The 21,989-nt window shown below is 42.9% G+C and overlaps 1 pseudogene; it reads left to right on the top strand.

Annotated features, from left to right (window-relative positions):
- Positions 1-7,971: 7,971 nt before the first annotated feature.
- LOC146286656 (uncharacterized) lies at positions 7,972-8,777 on the top strand (annotated as a pseudogene).
- Positions 8,778-21,989: the final 13,212 nt, after the last annotated feature.

Below are 21,989 nucleotides of genomic sequence, written 5' to 3' on the forward strand. Positions count from 1 at the left end.
TGCATCAACTTGCAAGCCATGCTCACAAAAGCTTAGCCTACAGTCTGTTGAGAAAGGCAGTATTATCCCCACAATGCTTGCATTCTCTTAGTGAAGGACCTGATGTACTGCTACTGGTCTAAGAGAAAGGTTTAAGAAGTCATTTGGGTGTTGACCAGGATAGTTGAGAGGTGGTCATCAGTGGTTGACTGAAATAGTGGTTGACCATAGGTTGACAACAGTAGTGGTTGACCAGTGGCTCATCAGTGATTGACTAAAGTAGTGGTTGACCAGTGGAGGATTGTGGGAGGACTGTGGGAACAGAAGCAGCAAAGTCTAACAACAGGAATGTTTAATTCTGCTTCAACGTGTGGTTGACCTGGGAGATGCTCTGCTTGTACTTAGGACCTGTCAGCATTTAAACGTTTACTACAGTAATGTTCGCCTTTCACTTCTTCAACGTGAAATTTGCAGAGTAAGTGCTAAATGTGGGTTGGAAACCACAGACCATCTGCACAGAATTCTAGAAACATCTAATGCTAAACAAAAAAGTATTCCAGGGTAGTCCAAAGGATATTTGTACTTTCCACTCATTGGCACTGGAGTAAAAAATCTCACTGCTTTGTTGAACACTAGAACTCAGATTGTGATAATAGTGTAAACAAGATTAATTAAAAGCACCTTTCACCCTTCAAAATGTTACCCTTATAGTAATCTTACATTTACATTTAGTCATTTAGCAGACGCTCTTACATATATATACTTACTTATACAGTAAGTACAGGGACATTCCCCCCGAGAGGCAAGTAGGGTGAAATGCCTTCCCTAAGGACACAGTCATTTTGCAAAGCCAGAATCGACCCGGCAACCCTCTGATTAATAGCCCGATTCCCTAACCGCTTAGCCATCTGACTCCCTGCTGATCCTCTTGAACAGAGCATGGATGCTGTTTATAGTGAGATGTTAATTTAATGGCAGGTCAATCTTGCAGGAGGAACTGTGGAATTTAATGTAATCATGTATTCCCAGCTACAAGTAAATGAGTTGTCTATACTGCATCTCATGAAGTGCCAAAAACTGACCAAGAGATGGTGTAGGCCTATTTAGGGCAGAAAATAAAGGCTAATCTTGAAATAGATTTGCTGGAACACTAGTTACAGGAGGGTAGCCTGGCTTCCAGCCCAACTTAGCCCCGCCTACATCAAAAATTTGGTCAGGAAGTTTGGTCTGGAGGGGCTCGTATTGGGGACAAACTATATAAAACCAGGAGCTGGGCGGACCAATGAAATTGCCAGGGCGGGCTTTATACGATGATGGACAGATGATCAACAGTAAGTAATCAACAACGTCACGAAAGGGTTGAATTTGTTTTCAACAAACAACATATTATGTTGCTATGATTGGTTGTAGGTCTATCCAATTGAGCGAAGAGGCGTTTGTTTAACGAGTTTGGTTGAAACATGCCCAAAACTCACAGCCCAACAGAGAATTATCAGACTAATTTTCTGACTAGAATTATGAGTATGACAACGTCAGGCTAACAGGAGGGTGCATGGTCACAGGTGATGTTAATTGTAGGAACAATAGCCTATATAAATACTCATAGTTGAATTTCTATTTGCTGAATTTCTGTTTTGACCAAGAGATGGTGTACATAGGGCAGAAGAATAAAGGCTGATCTTGTAAGTGTCAACCTGCCCCCACCTCTCATATGGTAACATCTGGAGTTACTGGATGGAGTCTCGACTTGATGGCTCTCACACCTCATTGTGTAACTTACTGTAGCATTGCTAGTCATATGTTGTTAAGGTTTAAGATTGTGGTGTGATTGGTTGTTCTTGGGTATAAAAGGAATTGTGATGCATTGTTCTGTGGATTCTTGATCTCCTGAGACCTTCTCCTCAGCTCTGGCTTGTCCTACTCCTCTTTCCTTACTGCTTGCTTTCTATCTCTGGTTTACAATTATCATGGTAGAGAAGATAAGAGTTAACCTTCATTTGTAATTGATTTCATTCATTTGCAATATAAATAAATGATTATTTTATTTGACCTTACTTTGACCATTCTTGCTCTGATTTAACCCAGAGTCAAATAACTGTAATTCAATTGGTATTGGCATTATTTGGTTAATGTTAATACACTTGGTGTCAAACTTTCCCAACTCAGGGTCACCATAAGAACTATTAAAATGACACAACAGATCACAGTAGTAAATCATCTAACACAGATAGAGGTAATTATTCCCAGAGAGTGGAGATTAACAATCATCTTTACCACAGATACATCTCTCTCTGGTTACAGCCGGTTCCTGGTTGGGGCCTCGGGGGCCCCAGGCCTTCTAATATAATAAAATCTTTATTTATAGTGTCATTGTGTGGAACAGGCCAAAACAACAAAGTCTGAGTCTCTTCTCTGGTATGCTTGTATGTCCCTTGAGGGAGCTCTTGGTATGCTGTCTGTGAGACCCAAACTCTTTAACTTCCAGATGATTTGTCTCTGGACGGGTACATTTTAAAGCATTTTAAAGTTCATTGAGGCTTTGAGTGAAAGTGCATTCCAGAAACTAGTCAAAGTGTGGTTCCAAAAAAGTTCTGGTGCATGCCCAGACTACTCACACGCACACACACACAGCATTGGCACGATGATGGGTGGAGATGGAAAGAAGCAGAGGTGCATCTCAAAGAAAAGGGTTTATAGTAGATTCCTGCAGAATCAGCTCACTGCTGGGCCAGATGCTGTGTCCGTATTCCCCAGCCATCCAAACTAAACACTGTTGAAAATCCTCCACAGGGCCTTGGGGGGGAGACAGAGTTTATTCCTCTGCTCTGTTAAGAACGATTTTCTGTGACCTGAAACCTCTGCATGTGTGGATGAACGTGCCTCACCACAGACCATGCTTTGATGTGGAGCAGCGACCCCATTTGTGATGCTTCACAAGTTCTGGTTTGTCATGTAACGTCTGAGGGCAACTGTGAAGCCCTTTGTGACAGTGCTTGTAAAAAAAGCTAAACAAATAAAATGTGATTTAAGTGCTCTGAAGTGAAGATGTGTGCAGGAATGACTCAGTCTGTCTGAGTGGTTCTCCAGAGGACCCATGAAAGAGATCATTAGTGTTTGACAACATGAAATAAGAAGTAGAAAAAAATGTTTGTCCTCAGAGCCTTTAATATGTTTCAGGGAAGATCATGTCACTACTGGATTGTAACAGCGTGCTTGGTTCTGTCAGGCATCTATGTTGTCTGATTAGCAGGACCAGTCTCCTTGTTATTGATCTGTATGGAGGACAATCAAGCGGAGCTGTTTCATGGAGGAGACGCGAGACATAGCGCGTCACTAGCAACTCGTCATATCATGCAGTCGGGGCACACCTTCCTAGCGGGGCAGGCTATTTAATCAGGATACCGCTGCACTCTGCATTGCTTAGTGCGACACAGGATGCTCTGTTTAATCTGCTGCCTCCGCCTCCCCGGCCTCCACCCTTGGTTCTGTGTTCCTTTCGTAGGGGGAATGCGTCGCTGCTCTCTGCTCGGAGGTCGAGACGGTGTCTCCGTTGGGTGTGCGCTGCGAGCAGAACCATGATGCCAAATCCAAGTATTACAATCATGTGTTGTACCGTGAAATCAAGTAAATACTATTCTGAGTCCTCCTGCCTGAACCAGGTCACAGCTGCGGTGTTTACTCCCCCTCTCCAGAGCCAAGCTTCAGAACTGACCATGGAAGCTAACTAGTATAGAACTTGTTAAGACCATAATAACGTACAGAGGAAGATCTTAAAAGGCCAGCCTCTCTATCCATCTATCCTGACAAAAGGTTGGTACTGATTTTTACCAAAACACTCAATACAGTTTATTATATGAATCTCCTAAATATGATTCAATAACTTTCCAAATACAAATGCAGAAATCATACGTGTTCCTAATATTTAAAGATAGATAAGAAGACTTATAATAGAGCTTTCTCCTTAGCTCTGAACATGACTGCATTGCTCTCATTTCTGCTCCAGCAAATTCAGGCCATCATTCTATCTTTGGAACCAGGCCCAGGGACTACTGCAGATGTTTCTAGAGTTAACCTCCAAACAACCTTACAGCAGCACACCTAAGTTACCTTCTGAAGTGAACAACCTCACAGCAGATCCTTCTAACCCCTAAACTACCTTGGAGCACCGTGGCGCCTGAATGGATCTTAAAACGACCTCACAGAAGCAAGAAGAGTTAAGCCCTAAACTCTGTCTCAATTCCATCACATGCAGAGACATACACATTGACCACACATAAACACACAGGACTCTTTTGGGTGCTGACCCCTCTGTCAGTCCTCTTGCTAGTTCACAAACCCATTCAAGGAGCAACACAGTCCAACTTAGTGTCAGGGTACTATCTCTGATCTCTCCCTCCCCTCTCCTCTCTTCATCTTCTCTTCCAGACAGGAAATATTCAATCAATCCCAAGTGCAAGCCAAATGTTCTTACATCAGATGGAGATTTCTCCAAGGACACAAACAGTCATATCACCCAATGTCTGAGCCTCAGGTACTACACAGTAAAAGGAGAGACCTCCTCCTCATGTCTCCTGTGAGTGTGTGTGTGTTTCATTTTCCCACTTTACTGTTAAAGCTAGCATTTGGCAGTATACATACAGTATTTATTTATTAGTCTTAACTTGCATACATGAACCTATGCAAAACAGTATAGGTAGCATATTGCGGAATACATTTATTCTTGACATGCAATTCTTGTATTTAAAGTATTTTCAGTTTTGACTAACTTTCAACTTAAAACTTTTGTTTCACTGTCCAACATACATACAATTTTGCTGTATAGTGCTTGTGTATGACATTTGTGTTAAATATAGGCTCAATAGCTCATAACATTTGTGTTTGTCATTTCACTCATTTGATAGGATTATGATAAAACGCCGCAACTAGTGTCTGCACTGCACTGCAATGCTAGCTAGGTTATCGAAAAGTCAGAACAAATTTACAAATTAGCAGTTTCATCAATAGAATAAGCATAATTTCAGCAACTACACTGTCCACTTCTCATTACATTTTAATTCAGATGTTGATTTACAAGTACCGTTTTCCTGAAATATGAATTGTAAAAACTTAGAGCAATGGCGGTCAAAGGATTCTGTTCATCTTGTTTGTCATGGTAACCCCGCCCCAAGCAGTTCTTACTTGGTTCCCAATCTAGCCCAGCTCCGAAGTGGTGCTATTTGCGAACCACTTACGAACCACTTACAAACTACTTTTCCAGTTCTCAGTCTTTTGAAAGAGAAATAACTGGTTCGCAATTAAGCACCGGCTCCGAACGGGCACCCAAAATGCGTTGGTGGAAAAGGGGTTTAAGAGCCACTTAAATACATTGGATAATAAGAAACAACAGTCTTCTGTTATACAATTAAGATAATCCACCAATCAGACACGAGTACAGACCAACTCCTGTCTAAGCCTCATAAACCAATGAGCCAGTGGCCAGAAACAACAAAACTACCATAACAAGGTATGGATTAACCCTGCCCTCAAGTCAGCTAATCAAAAGCAAAAACAGACTATCTTAAATGCAGTAATTGCAAACTTTACAAACTTTAATAGTATACGTTTGATACAGTGTTAACTCTAAGATTAGGTAAGATATAAATTACACGTCTTTATAGATTTCTTAATGAAAATACAAGTTTGGTAGTGTGTTCAATCGTGCGTCTTTGTGTAGAATGAAACACCCCTTTGGACACACAAACACACACACAATGAAACCTCTACCATGTTGTGGAGGAACAGGAAGAGAGAGGGGAGATGGAAACTTTGACTGTCTAGTCAGAAGGGCAAGCAGTTGGTATTGAGTACCATGTTGTGTCTTCTTCCTGTGTGTGTGTTCTGGTAATCCTATCTTTGTGGAGACATCAGTCTGTTTACACAGTTACCTCATGGGGACCTCTAACCTTGTGGGGACCAACAAGCAGGTCCCCATAATCATTTTAAATGAATACAGGAGTGATTCTGAAGGTGCCTATGTGGTTTTTATCTTTGGCTCAAAGGTCATGTCAACCAGTCAGTGTATGTGTGTTTGGGGTGCACTTTTGTAGCTCTCTCTTCGAAGTCAGTTTGGATAAAGGCGTCTACTAAATGAGTAAATGTAAATGTGTCGTGTGGCGCCCCCCTGTAGTTCACTGCTGGTAATGCACACAGTGATATGGTAAGTATAAATTGGCCACGCCTACTTTCGGGTCGTCATAATGCTGTAAAGAAAACGTGTGAGACGCGTGTGTTTTGTAATGAGATAAATTATATGGCATCATCTCACCAAATTATTCATATTTTATTTTGGTTGAAACATGTTTTAATAAAGATTAGCCGGAGTCAAACTGACTTATTTGGTTAAAAAAAACTAACATTAAAGGAGTCGATTCAAATCTATATATATATTAGTGGTGGGCCATTATTGGCGTTAACTTGAGACTCTTATGGGGCGATAAAAAAAATATCGCCGTTAATCTATTCTTAAAGTTGGGTTGGGAGCTGGGTCTATACTACGCAAGCTATGATGACTTTCCCCTTGATATTTTAGCGCGGATGTATACCTAGCCGAATTGCACTGTACGGGGTGAGAACGAGTCTTCCAATCTGTGTGTATGCCTTGTGTATGAATTTACCAAAACAATCGTGATGTGCTAACATCGATGCAGCTATGAAGCTGCCGGGTTTGCTTCAGGGAAAATGTATTTTTTCAAGAAGCTTCCCAATGGAAACCTCGACAAGACTAAGGTTGTTGCTGCACCTTGCGCGATGCAGAATTAGTTTACTGAAGGAGTTCTTCCATTCTCAAATACCACCTAAACGCAAAGCATCCCTTAGCTAGTGCGGAAGATGCTGGGCCAAGCACTGATGTAGTGCAGGGGAAGAGTTGTCGTCAAACTACTATGTTTGAGTGCCACCGAGGCAAGCCCGTCAGCACAGCTCTATCAGCCAAGCTAACTCATCTCCTCGCTCACCTGGCTTGAGAAACACGTTCTCGAAGACTTTTAGTCATTATTTGGGTAGCACACATATTTTGAATGCTTTCGGTGGAATTCAAATGAGCCATTTTAGTCTAGATGAATTCCAAGATTACAGAGAGATTAATCTAGATTTAAAAAATGAATCTATGCCCACCACTAATATATAGATATTTTTCTCTCTCATTTCCTGTATGTGCCATGTGCTAGTAGCCTGGTCCTAACCAGACCGTCGTACATTTCATTTGTACAGAGGGTCTGGGATCGCCCCATTGACAAGCGTTAACTTCCTTGAAGGTGGGTCCTCTGTTGAAGTTTTAAACTATTGGATCTGCCCAGAGCCACTCTGATCTGCCATAACCAATCGCAAGCGTTCGTCTTGGCCAACTCCTTCACCACTACTGTAACGGAGCTAGCTGCCGTAGCTGGAAAATCAAACTTTTCCCTAACCCTGTGGGGAGGAGGGCTACAACATCATGGCCACCTACAAAACTCAGCAAGGAATGTTCTTGCTGCGGCTCAACTTATGGATAATCGGCAGCATTGCCACAACCACAGAATAACTTGCATCTTTCTCCACCGCCATTACTGAACTACTCAAACTAGTGCACGACATTAACGTCATCGTTCTCAGCCACTCCCTCTGTTCGCTGATTGGACCTACAAAAAAATTGCTTCTGAAAACCGACTTCAAAGTCAAACTCCCAGACCTAGTACAGAAGCAAAATCCAAATTGAGCGGAAGTTCGTAAGAGGGCAGAGCCAGGCTAATGTGCTAGGGCCAGCGCCTGCATTAATGTCTGAACAGCATGCAGTACAATCGACATGCTTCCTATTTTCATGTTAAATTCAACAACAACTTTCAACATTCAGACAATTTAGTTAGCTAACGGCTAACCAAAACTTTCATCACGTCACCTAGTTATCCGTTTTCCTTGACTTGGCTATAACTTCATCTCAGCTGCTTCACAGTTGCTGCCATAATAAGAACCTTTAGAATGGAGAACAGATATGACATCTATTTGCCTTCTGTACTGAAATACTGGATATCAATAGAATACAGTGTGCTCACAATATTTGTATTTTGCAGGACTGAAAGAGAACCACACCGTGGAGGAAGAACCTGCACTTTAACAGCTGAACAGGAGACTGAAATTGTCAATAAGGTTCGCGAAAACAACCTTATCACACTCCGACAGATCCAAACCAGGATACTGGCTGACCATGCCACCATCAGAGACATCCAGACCGTCAGTCTCTCCACTCTGGACCGTGTTCTCCGAAGGAAAACAATGAGGATGAAATAGGTGTAGAGGGTCCCATTTGACCGGAACACAGACCGCATCAAGGAGTTACGGCGAGTTTGTGCTTGTAAGTCCCATACATTCAGCACTGACACATGCATGTATTGTACCTGTAATCCAACATTGTTCCTTTTCTACAGTGTCTCACTGTGGCCCACTGTGTTGACCTCTGTGTCCATACAGTAACTTGCATTCTCATGCTGTCTGTTTCAGCAGATCCAGGAGCATGACACAGCCAATGAGCTGTATGAATACATCTGTCTTGATGAAGTTGGATTCAACCTGGTGAAGAGGAGGCGCCGGGGAAGAAATGTCAGTATCCAGCGCGCCATTGTTGAGGTCCCAGGCCAGCGTGGTGGGAACATCACTGTTTGCTGCAATAAACCACCATGGGATCCTGCACCGTCATGCCCACCTAGGGGCCTATAACACTGCCCGTCTCATCGCCTTGCTGCATGGCCTGCTGGTACCACCTGGCCAGATACATGACCCACAGCTGATCAATCTTGTTGTCTTCTGGGACAATGTGAGCTTCCACCGGTCTGCTCAAGTGCGCGAGTGGTTCCAGAACCACCCATTATAGTGGGCATGGTCCTTCAAAATAATTTGATACGACTCAGAGAAATCCAGGAACGAGTCATACAAGACAACACACACTTCCAGGGAATCGACAGTGTGAGCATATCCACAATTGACTGTGTCCTCCATCGTAACAGCATACGAATTAAACGGGTATACCGAGTACCTTTTGAGCGCAACTCACAAAGGGTGAAAGAATTGCGAGCTCAGTATGTGCAAGTAAGTGTGCATTCAGACACATTTACAGTAATCCAGATTGTCTACAGTACTGCCACATACTATGTGAATGACATTACTCTTCAGTACATACAATGTATGTGAATCAGAAGTGCATACGGTAGGCCTAATTGAACTTGTATTCCTACACAGACAATATTTGACTTGGAATCCTTGGAGAGACCCCATGAGTTCATCTTTGTCGATGAAGCAGGCTTCAATCTAACGAAGAGGAGAAGGAGAGGCCGAAACTTGATTGGACAGCGGGCCGTTGTCGAAGTCCCTGGTCAACGAGGTGGCAATGTCACAGTCTGTGCTGCTATCAGCAACCATGGTGTTCTACATCACCATGTTACACTCGGGCCATATAACACCCAGCATCTTCTCAGATTTCTTGCCAATCTAAGAGATACTTTATTTGAGCAGCGGGTTCAAGAGCAGCAGGGTTCAAGAGCTAAATGAGAACGACATTCCCACCTATGTAATAGTGTTGGACAATGTCAGTTTCCACCGAGCTGCTCTGGTAAGGGAATGGTTCAACATCAATGGTCAGTTTATGACCTTGTACCTCCCTCCATACTCGCCTTTCCTGAATGCGATTGAGGAGTTTTTCCTCCTCATGGAGATGGAAAGTGTATGATAGACAACCCTACACCAGGGTAAATCTGCTGCAAGCCATGGAATTAGCCTGTGATGACATAGGTCAGGAATCATGTCAGGGCTGGATACGGCACACAAGAGGCTTCTTCCCCTGCTGCCTCAGGAGAGAAAATATTGCTTGTGATGTCGACGAGGTGCTCTGGCCTGACCCAGCCCAAAGACAAGAAGAAGCACAGTGATGACATGATGACTCCTTTGATTTTTTTCCCTTTTTACTTTTACTGTAGTAGCGCATACTGTAGTAGGCCTACAGTGCATTGTAGGCTGTATAATGTACAATAAACAAGTTGTATGGCCCTGAACATTGTACTTTCTATTTGTTACAGTAACAGTACTGACGGCTCAATAGATTTTGACTGGTTACAGGTTCATATCAACAAAGAACAAGAATGAGTTGTGAGTAGTGAGATGCAGGGTACCGTACTGTATAGAGGTACAAGGAGGAGAAAAAAACAACAAAAATGAGCAAAGCAGAGTAGTCATTTCTGCTACATTTTTAGCTACTATACTATAAGAGGACATGTTTTCGTTCATCAAAGACAATGACGGATAAATATGAAATTTGTTTTGAGATAAAAAATGTACTTCTCCCTGAGAACTGCATGTGGCAGCCTTGTAGTTCTACAAAAAGTAGATGGGCAGTTACAAAAAATATTCATGCAGTACATTACATACAGTGATGAACTTTACAAATGTCTATTGAAACAGCTGCAATAGTGTAGTACACTAAATCTGCAATTACAAAAATACAGTAGTGTACTGTACCTGTTCTCTTCTCTGAATGTCCTTACTATGGTGGACACAGAAAATCGGCTCAAATTGGGGTGCACTCTAAGTCCTGCTTCCCTCATTGTCAATCCATGGACTATAACATGGTCGATATCTGTTGCTCTAATTTCATCCGATATTTCCACTCTTTGTCTTCCTCTTCCTCTTTGTCCTCCTCTTACTTGCCCTCCTTCTCTTCCTCCTCGTCGCCCACCTCGAATACGCACTCGTCCTCTCACATTGTTTCTTCCATCCATTCTCAGACCTTCTCCTTCCCACCTTCAACAACCTGTTTGCTCTCAAAACTGCCTTATATTGGTTGGTCACATCATTTGACATCAAGTGAAATTTTGAGTGGTTGTGTTTAATCAATGACATGTGTTCTCTATTTGTATTTGATTTTTTGCCACTTGTGTTTACCAGTATGGATGACATGTGCATTAGAGTGCAGAATGTGTTTTGAGAATGAGAATGTGTTTAGAGTTTTTCTGAAAAGTCTATGTGAGATTTACAAATTGTGTTTTACCATGTGATATGGTTTAAGGTATTGACAACAGACTGCATAATTAGCTACATGAGTTTAGGCAACTGATAACTTTGTTCAGCCAATGGGTTTTAGTGTTTTGGCAATTGTGAAAAACTGTAAAGTGCAGTGTTGTGCCTAGTGCTTCGCATTGCTCTGTCAGCTCGTCACGTGCAAGACTTGGTAAATTTGTCAATACCCCAAATTTCCTTCCCTAATTTTCCAATGTAGAAAATCTCTCCTTGATGGCTGACGTGGCTGCATCAACAACAACGTTGAAGAATCCAACCTCCAACTTCCTTGGTGCATCACTGAAAGGCTCATCATGTGATTCGTATGAGAACTGGCGCTTTGTGGACCTCAGCCTTTTTTGCTTCAAAGCAGCCTCCACATTCATATCTTCACACATGTCTTTGGCCGCCATCTGTGCAGTCACAAAGCCACTTGCCCTGTAGCTCTGGAGACTTCGCTCAGTCTTTTTCAAAAGACTCACAGCTAGGTCCACATGCATATCAGGAGACTGCATGAGTTTGCTGGCATGCTGTATTGCAGATAACATGTCACACCAAACTACCGTGCAGGTGCTGAAGCGGTACGATCCCACCTCCTCAGACAAAGACTGGGCCTCAAACTTTACCTTTGGTGTGGTCTCTCACCTCAAATAAAGCCTCTCTCTGGTACCTCATGGGCTCGACGCTCTTGACCTTGCTCTCCCACCTTGTTTCTGCCCACATCTTTAACCCTTGTGCTGCCTTCGGGTCACATGACCAAAAGGTTCATAACGAACCATCGTTGTGTTTACCCAATTTAACCCAATACAAAAGCAAATAAAAATAATTTTCTTTTAACCTTCGCAATGTGGGGGGTCTGAGACAGCCCAACGGTTAAAAGAAAATGCTTCATTTTGTTTTTGTATGCAGTAAAGTTGTTGCAAACGACGGTGGGTCACAATGACGATGGGTCAGAATGACCCGAAGAGAACACAAGGGTTAAGGTGATGCTCACATGCTTCCTCAGTGTGGCCCATCTTTGGGTGGAGGCTGAAAATAATGTGTATAGCTTTTGCAGGACACCAAAGTAAACCATTGCATCAACTGATCCTTTAGCAGCATCACACACAACTAAATTCAATGCATGTGCCCCACATGGCACAAACAGAGCTCGGGGACTCTTTTCTAAGAGCCTGGCTTGAACTCCCTTATTCTTTCCTTTCATGTTTGCCCCGTTGTCATATGACTGTCCTCTGCAGCCTTCAAAAGGAATTCCCAACTCCTCTAGTCTTGACAGGATCTTGGATGCCAAGTGCTGGCCTGTGGACTCCTCTGCTTCCAAAAATCCCATAAAATGTTCCCTGATATGAGGCTTCTCCATCAGTGACACCACTCTGAAGACCACCGACAACTGTTCTGTGTGGCTTATATCTGGGGTGCAGTCCAGAATTACAGAAAAACACTTTGCCTGGTTGATTTCATCCACTATAGCAGATGTGATTTTGCCGCTCAACAAATCAATTAGCTCATTCTGCACATGATAGCCTAGGTAGCTGTTGTGACTTGCTGTTCCTCTTTTGACACGGTTAAGGTGATCTTCCATAATGGGATGAAACCTGGCCATAAGTTCGACCTCTTTGAGAAAATTCCCATTCGATTGTGTGAACAGTGTTTCTGCGTGTCCCCTTTGAGCCAAACTTCGAACTGCCAGTGACTGCACGATAGCAGCAAGACGTGTCAGCACTGCTCTCCATCTCATCCTCTCAGCCTCCAGAAGTGCCATCTCCAGTTTGTCAATAGTTTCCCCACTTTTTAACCTCACTGACAGTTCCTTCCATGCTTTCATGGAATCGAGGTGTTCTGCGCTGTTTTCGTGTGATGTGAGGTATTCGCTCGCATGTTTCCAATTTGACATTCCTGTACTTGTTAAATTTATTTGCCTCTTAGAAAACAATTTGCAGCAGAAACAAAAGAGGCTGTTGTTCTTCGTTGAATAAATAAGCCATCTTCTTGCCATCTTATTACCGCTGACTAATGTCTTGTGAAAATATTGTTGGTGGAAACTTCTCCCATCACTGTCATTCCTACAGAAAATATAGCCAGGTGGCACCTTACTTGGTCCTCTGCCCCCACAAATGTTCCTATTTAGTAGTAGGGGCATATCATTTTTTAAAGAAAAAATAAAATAAAAATCACAATAAAGCTAAAAGTAGATATAACAATGAATGTCAAGAATGTCGTGAAGGACATGTCAACTAGTATAGACGTAATGTCACAGCCTAATGTTAAAATGTATTGGTAGTTAGCTAGCAGTGCAAGCTAGCCAACACTAGGTAGTTAGTTAGCAAGCCAAATGTTAGCTGAATGCTAGCTAGCAAGTTGCAGCTAGCTAGTTAGCAAGATTGCACAGGTTTACCAGTTAAACGCAGCTACTTACATTTGAGGATAAACTTGCACAAGAGGTTTCAATATAAGTGTCAAGGCTCCTGTGTTGGCTGGCAAATACATGTATTTGACCCTTCTACTGAGATCGCGAGTAACGTTTCTCGGTTATTATTCCCGACATCCACCAATCCAAAACATCCAATATACCAGATAGGATGCCAAGAACATGCTCTACAACATGGTATAATCCATTTATATTTACAGTTAATGCTGTTCACATGTAAAGGGTTTTATAAACTCATCTTAATTCTGTGCTCAATGGTTTCATTTTATTACTATTTTACACATCATCCAATAACATTTTCTACGACAACTGTTTCAATTTCCATGTAAGTGTTCACTTTTGCTCAGTTTCCATTACTTTTCCAAACCTGGAAAATGAAAAAATGTATTCCATGTTTTCCGGTACCGTGGGAACCCTGTTTCTCCCGCTTCCAGCTAAATCAAATTGACATCAGTTGGACTTCTGCTGTCAACAAGAGCACAGTAAGTAGCGAAGCTCCGCTTATCGTTGAATCATGGGCTTTAAAAATTGTGCCGGTGTTGTATCACCCGATGCATGACCCCCTGGATTGGCACCCCCTCGCGGGAGCGGGGCGCAATTCAAAGAGTGAAGGATATCGCCTTTTCCGGTGTTGTTGGAGACATATTTTGGGAGTTTTTACTTTTTGTCCTCCAACAATGTTATCCATCTCGAAACCTTAACTTTCACGTTGCGTCTTATGTAGCCGCAACATAAAATCATTAGACTGAACACTACTGTTTGGATGTGATATTTCTCTTACTTCAAATACAATTACTGAAAAGTTATTACTGATGCTATAGTCAACCTTATTTAATATATTATGAAATAGAAAACAGGTACAGTAGGGTGTAATACTGTGTGGCACTCCCTTTGACTCCAGTGGTGGCACTGGTGCTTTGTTAGGACGGGGTATAAATCCCTGTGGTGTCTTTTGCCTTTATTAGTAGACTTTGCATGATCAATATATATGATCATCAATATACTGCATTGTAGCCAAACCGTGGCGCACCAGCAAAAACAATAACTTGAAGAACTCGAACGTCATCTATTATGCCACAAATGATAATGCAAGTTATCTGTCTTTCTACAGCATCAAAACAGTCAAAGAGGAGGAGGACTTACATCCCTCAGGAGATGGAGGTAAGGGTGGCAGAGGTGAGGGAAGTGGCCAAGGAATGTGGTATGCCTGCCAAAACCCTCCCGGATTGGGTGACTGGTAAGTACACGCATAGGCCCCACACCAACCTGGCCATCACTCCGGATGAGGAACTCATTAAGTATGCCCTGTGGATGGCAGACCATGGGTGGCCATTGAGCCGGGCCACCATAAAGGTTTATGCACTGGAGATGGTCAGAGCCTCAGGGAGGGCATCTCTAGCGAACCTGGAGAGGGGCCTGAGTGACAACTGGTGGTCACGTTTCCGAGCTCACCACCCAGAGCTGTCTACCAGGATCCCCAGCCACATTGACAGGGCCAGGGTGTTTGCAGCCACCGAGGAAGCCATAGATGGGTTTTTCTATCTCTGCGAGCCTATCTTCACCCAGCACGGCTTCCACATGAAACCGCACTTGGTCTATAATGCCGATAAGACAGGGGAGCCGGCGACGAAAGGCAAAAAGCACATTTACAGGCAGCAAGTCACCACCCGGGAGCACATCACTGTTCACTGCTGCATCAGTGCTGCAGGGGCAGACATCCCCCCTTTTGTCATCTTCTCTGGCTGCCTCCCAAGTGCTCCATATGCCCTGGAAGGCCCCCCTGGTTCCATCTATGGCAGGTCAGAAAAGGGCTATATGGACAGTGGCCTGTGGCTGAAGTGGCTAGGCCACTTTATCAAACATGCCCCCCAGAGAGGCCTCTGCTACTTGTGGTGGACCAGGCGGAACCCCACAAGAACAGGGAAGCCATCCAGTTCTGCAGGGAGAACATGATGGTGGTTGTGTGCCTCCCTGCGCACACCACTCACGTGATGCAGCCATTGGATGTGGGGGTGTTTGGTCCTCTGAAGATAATTTTTGACCGGGATGCTGCCCACCTTGGCCTGGTGAGGGGGATGTTTTTTTGGGGGGGAAAAAAACTACTTTTTCCTCCTCCTTAAGGAGGCTGCTTCTGGTCAGAAGGAGGAAGCTTGGCTTCAGAGGCAGGCAGAAGTGCAGAGAAAGAGGGAGATGGCGCAGAGGAAGAGGCCCAGAGGAAGAGGGAGGAAAAGGAGAGGAAAAGGGCAGAGAAGGAGAGGCAGACGGTTGTAGTGGAGGAGCTTGGTGGACTGTTGCAGGCTCATTTAAAGTCGCTACACGTCCAAGAGTGTAAGGAACACCTTGAGTCTACAGTACTCCATGAGACAAACTGCTTCGCAGAGGATCTGATGTAGAAGGAAGCTGTCCAAATGGTTCACTAAATCTGTGAGCGAAATGAACTGCTTCTGAAGGAGTACTGGTCCAATGATCTCATGATGCTGACCCCCTTCTTCTCAACATTATTCTCTCAGGACCGCTTCCTTGTCCTGTTAAGACAATTAAGCTATTGCAAATCTTGCTGATCCCCTCAACAAGATCCATAATGTACTGACATACTTGACCACAGCATTTGGAAGAGTGTTTGTACCTCATAAGGACTTGTGTATAGATGAGTCACTTCTGCTATGGAAGGGCAGGCTGGGTTTCAGGCAGTACATACCCTCAAAGCGCCACAGGTTCGGCATTAAGTTGTTTGCCCAGTGTGATGTGCCGACAGGCTATTTCCAGGACCTTATCATCTACACTGGGTCCACAACAGACTTCAGTCATGTGGAGGGGCCTTGGTGTCTCTAGCTCTGTGGTCACAACCCTGCAGCAGCCTCACCTTGGCAAAGGGATACCTTCCTAGACAACTAGTACAGTAGCCCAGCATTATTCTAGTACTTTTCGCAGCAGGAGCCTGTGGGACAGTGAGGGCTAATAGAAAGGGAATGCTGAACTTCACTACAAGAGGGATGTGCACGTCTTGTCGACAGTACACAGCTCTCAAACGGTAGAGTGGTTAAATTGATTTTTCTACAGGATAACTTTTTTTTTCTTAGACTAATTGAGTGAAATTGAATAAACCACATTTTTTATAAACCGCACCCAACCAGAATGGGAGCTTAGCGTTTGTAAATCTGAGTATAAACCGCACTGGAAGATATGCCACACTTAATACGGGACCAATGATACCAAGCAATGCACGAGTATAGGCGATCATACAGCATGCTGTTTCAACACACAAACGAAAGTAAGTGCATAATGTATGTTTTCTATTACTCGGGAATTAACTAATATGTACCTGTAGACGCGCAAGTTATCGGTCCCCATAGTGCAAGTTATTTTGCTGAAAAAAGAGGTAGCAATAGTTAGTTTCCGATACCTAGCATAATACTCGTAGCACTGTTAATGTTACTTGTTAGGCTCCTCATTAGTACATTTCGAAGCCTATGGTCAGCATGGGTAATGTTGAGGGAAAGTTGAGTTATTTACGTTTACATTTACTCATTTAGCAGACACTTTTATCCAAAGCGACTTCCAAGACAGCTTTACAAGGTGCATAGGTCACTGATAATAACAACTAGATGGCCCCAAAAACATTACGGGTAGCCAAAACATGAAGCACTTTATTATTACAATATTGTGGACAACCAAAATAAGTGCCAAAGGGAAGAACCATAATAGCATGTAGTAAAGAAAGTTACAATACATTGAGACAGTCGGCTGCTCTTGCATTGCCAGGTTAGGGAAGTCATGTAGCCATGCAGCAGCTATTCTGTGGAAGGTAAAAATATAATACTACATATGCACAGCACTTGACAACATGTACTTTTACACTCAATTTAATATGGTCATGATAACTGTCTTTATTTATCCACCTACTATTTACATAACCATTAATAATAGCAATATTGATAATGATGCCATTATTGCATAGCCCAGATAAAGCTCCAGATCAGGATACAGTTCGGTTGGCTTTTGTAAAATAAGAAATGGAAAGACCAAACATACAGTTTCTTTGGAGGGTGTTTTAGTTTCAGAGCTGCAGGCCACGCTGTTTTGCATTCTTCATTCCTTGGCATGGAGTGCAAAGCATAGGGCGATGGACACGGACAATTTCTTCGAAGTTGTTGATGTGCGAAGCAAGATGTTTCCAACAAAATCTTCAATTTTCTTGAATTGTTTTGGCAACCAACAACGGCACAAGTTGAACCTGAGCACATGTTAACAAAAGTTAATTAAACACAACTTATTCTAATCAATATAATTTTGCCTTCTCTGTCGGTACGCTAGTAGAGGTTAGCCGCTGAACAGGAAACACTTAACCGGAAAGCGGAAGTAGGTCAGCACCCATTGGTTGCTGGAGAAACAGGCGGATATCAGCCACAGTACGTTGGTGGGTTGTAAAACATATTTTTATTTGTTATGACTTAAAACATTCCTTGTAATGGATTAGACAACTTTTGTTAAAGAATGCTGAGAAAAGAGAAACCTACATTTCGAACAAGTGGTGCATTGATGACGAAGGGAAAACGAGGGAATGGTTAACCACAGGTGTTTAGTTGGCCCCCCTCCCAACGCAAAACATCGTTAAATTGTCTCAATCATTTGTGCTGCTTTTTAATTTTTGACATTTAAATGACATATTTAAGCAATAAGGTACGAGAGGCAGTACTTAATCGTCAATAATGTACAGGTTCCAGGGTGTTGTTAGGCCCGATTCACAGCGGAGGGTATTAGTGAGCGATAAAGTACTCCACCCCCCCCCCCCCCCCCCACATGCTCCAAACTGATCGTAAATGGTCGCAATCGTTCGTGTTGCAATTATTTTTGTTTGAGCTGCTGTCATTTTTTAGATATAAGAGAATAGGTAAAGGCCCATCTGTAGTCACTCTTCTCCCATGTACATTCATGTGATTGTTACCAGTGTTGCCAACTTAGGACTTTCTAAACTCTTCTGGCGACTTTTGTTGTTAAAAGCAACTAGCGACAAATCTAACTACTTTTTCCGGTGTTGTTGGAGACTTGCTGGTGTTTTGAAGACTAACGTGAAAGCATGGATCGTTCTCGGGTCTGCTCAATGATATTGAATGATGTCGCACAGAAGTAGTATTTAAAGAAAATATGGACTCTAGATTAAGATCCTTATTTACTGTCAAGTGAACTGCTTATGCCACCAAAGTGTAGTAGAACCCTGCTAAATGTTGACGTTTGTGCTGACGTCTACATTTGATAGAATGAACGGTAAATGGCAGTCTGTTAATCAAGTCACTTAATGAAAATTAGTTAAGCATACTAATACCATTCCAAGTAGCAACATATAGTTCAACCATATAACTAACATGAACATGCTCAAATTTGAAAGCGGTCATTGACTGTATAACCTAGTTTTCATTGTCATAGTCGAATGACAGTTCGTGGGTAAAATCGACATACAGTGAACCTTTAAGTCCATTGACATCTCTTTCCTAGGCAAATCTCACCATGTGAAACTGCTGCTGTAAAACGGGTCAGTTTCAAAAAAGCCACATATGGCTCTGGTCTGTATCTTTGTCATGCGCCAATCTCAAGGTTCTTGACATCCCATAGATAGCTGCGCCCTGCCATGTGTACTATCAGGGGAATTACAAAGAAGAACGTTTAAGTTTTTCAATTATATTGAAAAAACACAAAGTTTGACACTCAATTATTCATTTACTCGAACCATTTCACCAAAGACAGTTTTGAAAACCTTGGACAACTTGAAGCAGGATTTGTCAAGAAGCTGTTGCTGAAAAGAGGTGCTGTTCCAACCATATGCTCATCAGAACTTTAAGTATGATTTTGTCGCTAACAGTTATTAGCAATGTTAACATGTCCTGCATCTAGCATAGGTAGAATGTGTGATGATTTAGTTTATTGGCAATGGGGCTAACGTTCTTTCATTTTCATGACTGTTTCATTCGAATAAATAACCTTAAATTGTCATGTAAATGTACAATTCACGATGCATATTTGGCTGTGTTGCGTCTTTGCTCCAAAAAAGTAGTCACCCTGTAGTAGAGCCTCTTGTCTCACAACAGGAACGACAACAACAACACCAGACATAATGAACAATGTCTACACGGAAATAACATTTGTGTTTTTTTGAGAGGGGGGGGACACAGGAACGACAACATCAACAATAAACATGACCAATGTCTACACAGAAATAACATGTTTTTATTTTTTTTTATTTTTTTTTGGGGGGGGGGGGGGGGGGGTGGAGTACATTACCCATGCTGACAACAATAATAGGCAATAGTTGTGTAAAAAAGGCCAAGGAAGAAAGTGATACAGCTGAAAACTTGCTGCATGAACTGCTGGCTTTTAAATCTATGGCCGAGATGCAGGGGGGGTTCGGACACCAGACTGAGTGTCATAAAAAAAAAAAACAGCAGGTCCAGAGGGACTAAAGTTGCTAGCAGCTCTGCAGCTGGTAGAGCTAACTGCCTCCACGTCACCCCTGCCTCCATCACGCTCAGGGTTAGCAATAGCCACAAGATTGAGGGGAATATCTTCTCCATCCTCACTGTCACTACTACTACAATTTACTTCCTTGGCGAAATCCCCTTCGTCGTCCGATTGAAAAAACAATTATCTAATATCTTCCCGTTAGTCGCTTTCTCTGATTACTTGCCATTGCTTCTCTTCTTGCTTGATTTGTGTATGACTGTGCTGGATGTGAGTGCAAATCATATGAGCATTGAATCATAGGAGCGCGAAATCGACTGAGCTGATGTGTCTGACGTGACGTAATCTATACTAGTGAAAAAGCTACTGTGGTAAAAATGAAACGTGTATTTATTTGAACAGGTTGTTGCATATTTGGGATATATTGCTATTCAGGGTTTCAAATATTCACTCATAAAGTGGTTTTAACATGTGGCTATGATGTATACCTTGTTTGCATGCATGGATATATAGGCTACTGTAAGCTAATGGCTAATAGAGATAATGTAGGCGGCCATGTTTTAGCTAGTGATAAGTGGGAGGGGTCAAATGTACAGTAGCATTTTTTGCACCTATGCCCCTTTCAAAAAAATGGAACACAAGCTTCCTCATTTGCATATCCAACCCTTTATATTCTGTCAAATCTGGCATTGGAGGTCATAAGAACAAGCAACGGGCGTGTACGATGCCAACTGTGTCCATGAATCCCGCAACGCCGTCGTTCACAAGTCGCCATGCTCCATCAATGCCGTGTGCATTGATTGCCAGGACACGAGCACGATATTCCCGACGCTGGATGAAGTCCGAATAAACTTGGGAAATTCAAGTGGATCCTCTGAAGATCCCGCCTCATCTTCGCCAGAAGTGAGCATCCCGATAGAAGCCCAAGGTCGTTTGCGTCGAGATAATGTTATAGTCGGCCTGAGACACGTTGTCTCCCAAGGTAAACAAAGGCTCTTTTCAGAACCACCCATATACCCATAAAATTTGTTGCAATGTGCTTTCAAGAACTGTGCGACAGAAACTGGGAGAAGGACTTGTTGGCAAAATAGCAACAAAGAAACCATTACTGAAAGAGAACAATAGAGTGAAACGCCTGAAATTTGCAAAAGAACACAAGAAACTGGCGAAGGAAGAAATATTGTGGACTGATAATTCCTAGTTTGAACAGTTTGGCAACAAGCAAAGTGTATGTTCGACGGAGGTAGGGGGAAAGATATAAAAATGAGTGTCTCTTGCCAATTGTTAAACATGGAGGGGGTAGTATTGTGTGGGGAGCCAGTTCAGCCTCAGGAACAGGTCACTTGGTTAAAATTGACAGCATCATGGATAAGAAATTATACCACAACATTATGGTGAGGCACGGAGTATCATCTGGGAGTCGTTTTATTAGGCCTGGCTTTATTTTCCAAGAGTGTCACACCCTGATCTGTTGGTTCGTCTCCACCCCTCACCAGGTGTTCCCTATTATCGTCTGTATTTAACCTCTGTTTTGTCAGCTTCCAAATCGTCTTGTGCTACACGGCCGTTTCCAGCATTCGAAGATCAGTTCTCGTCCTAGTTCATTCTGTCTTCTCGGTTTTGATCGCTGCCTGTTTAGTCTCCAGGCCACGGACCTGCCTGCCCCCAGTGTACCTCTGCCATTCGGCCCCCGACCAACCGAGCCTGCCTGCCCCAGTGTAACTGCCTTGCTACTCTGTTGCCGACCCTTGCTTGCCCTGGACTACGAAATTGCTTGTGAATAAACTGTTCTACTGCAAACTACCTCGCTTCCTGTCTGCATTTGGGTCCACTATCCTGCCTTGTGTCATAGGACAATGACCCTAAACATTCTTCTAACTATTGCCGGAACTACATGCGACAGAAGGAATCTGCTGGAAAATTATGGACTGGCCCCTTCAAAGTCCAGACCTCAACCCCATCGAGCAAATTTGGGGCGAGTTGGAAAATAAACTGGACATTGTACATTCTCTGTTATTTGTTGTGCTCAGGTGTTCTAGTAATTTTGGCCACCACTGTATATTTCATGAACGTG

Source organism: Hypomesus nipponensis, chromosome 6 (assembly GCF_054491055.1).
Source record: "Hypomesus nipponensis isolate SF chromosome 6, ASM5449105v1, whole genome shotgun sequence".
In the NCBI taxonomy this organism is placed as follows: domain Eukaryota; kingdom Metazoa; phylum Chordata; class Actinopteri; order Osmeriformes; family Osmeridae; genus Hypomesus; species Hypomesus nipponensis.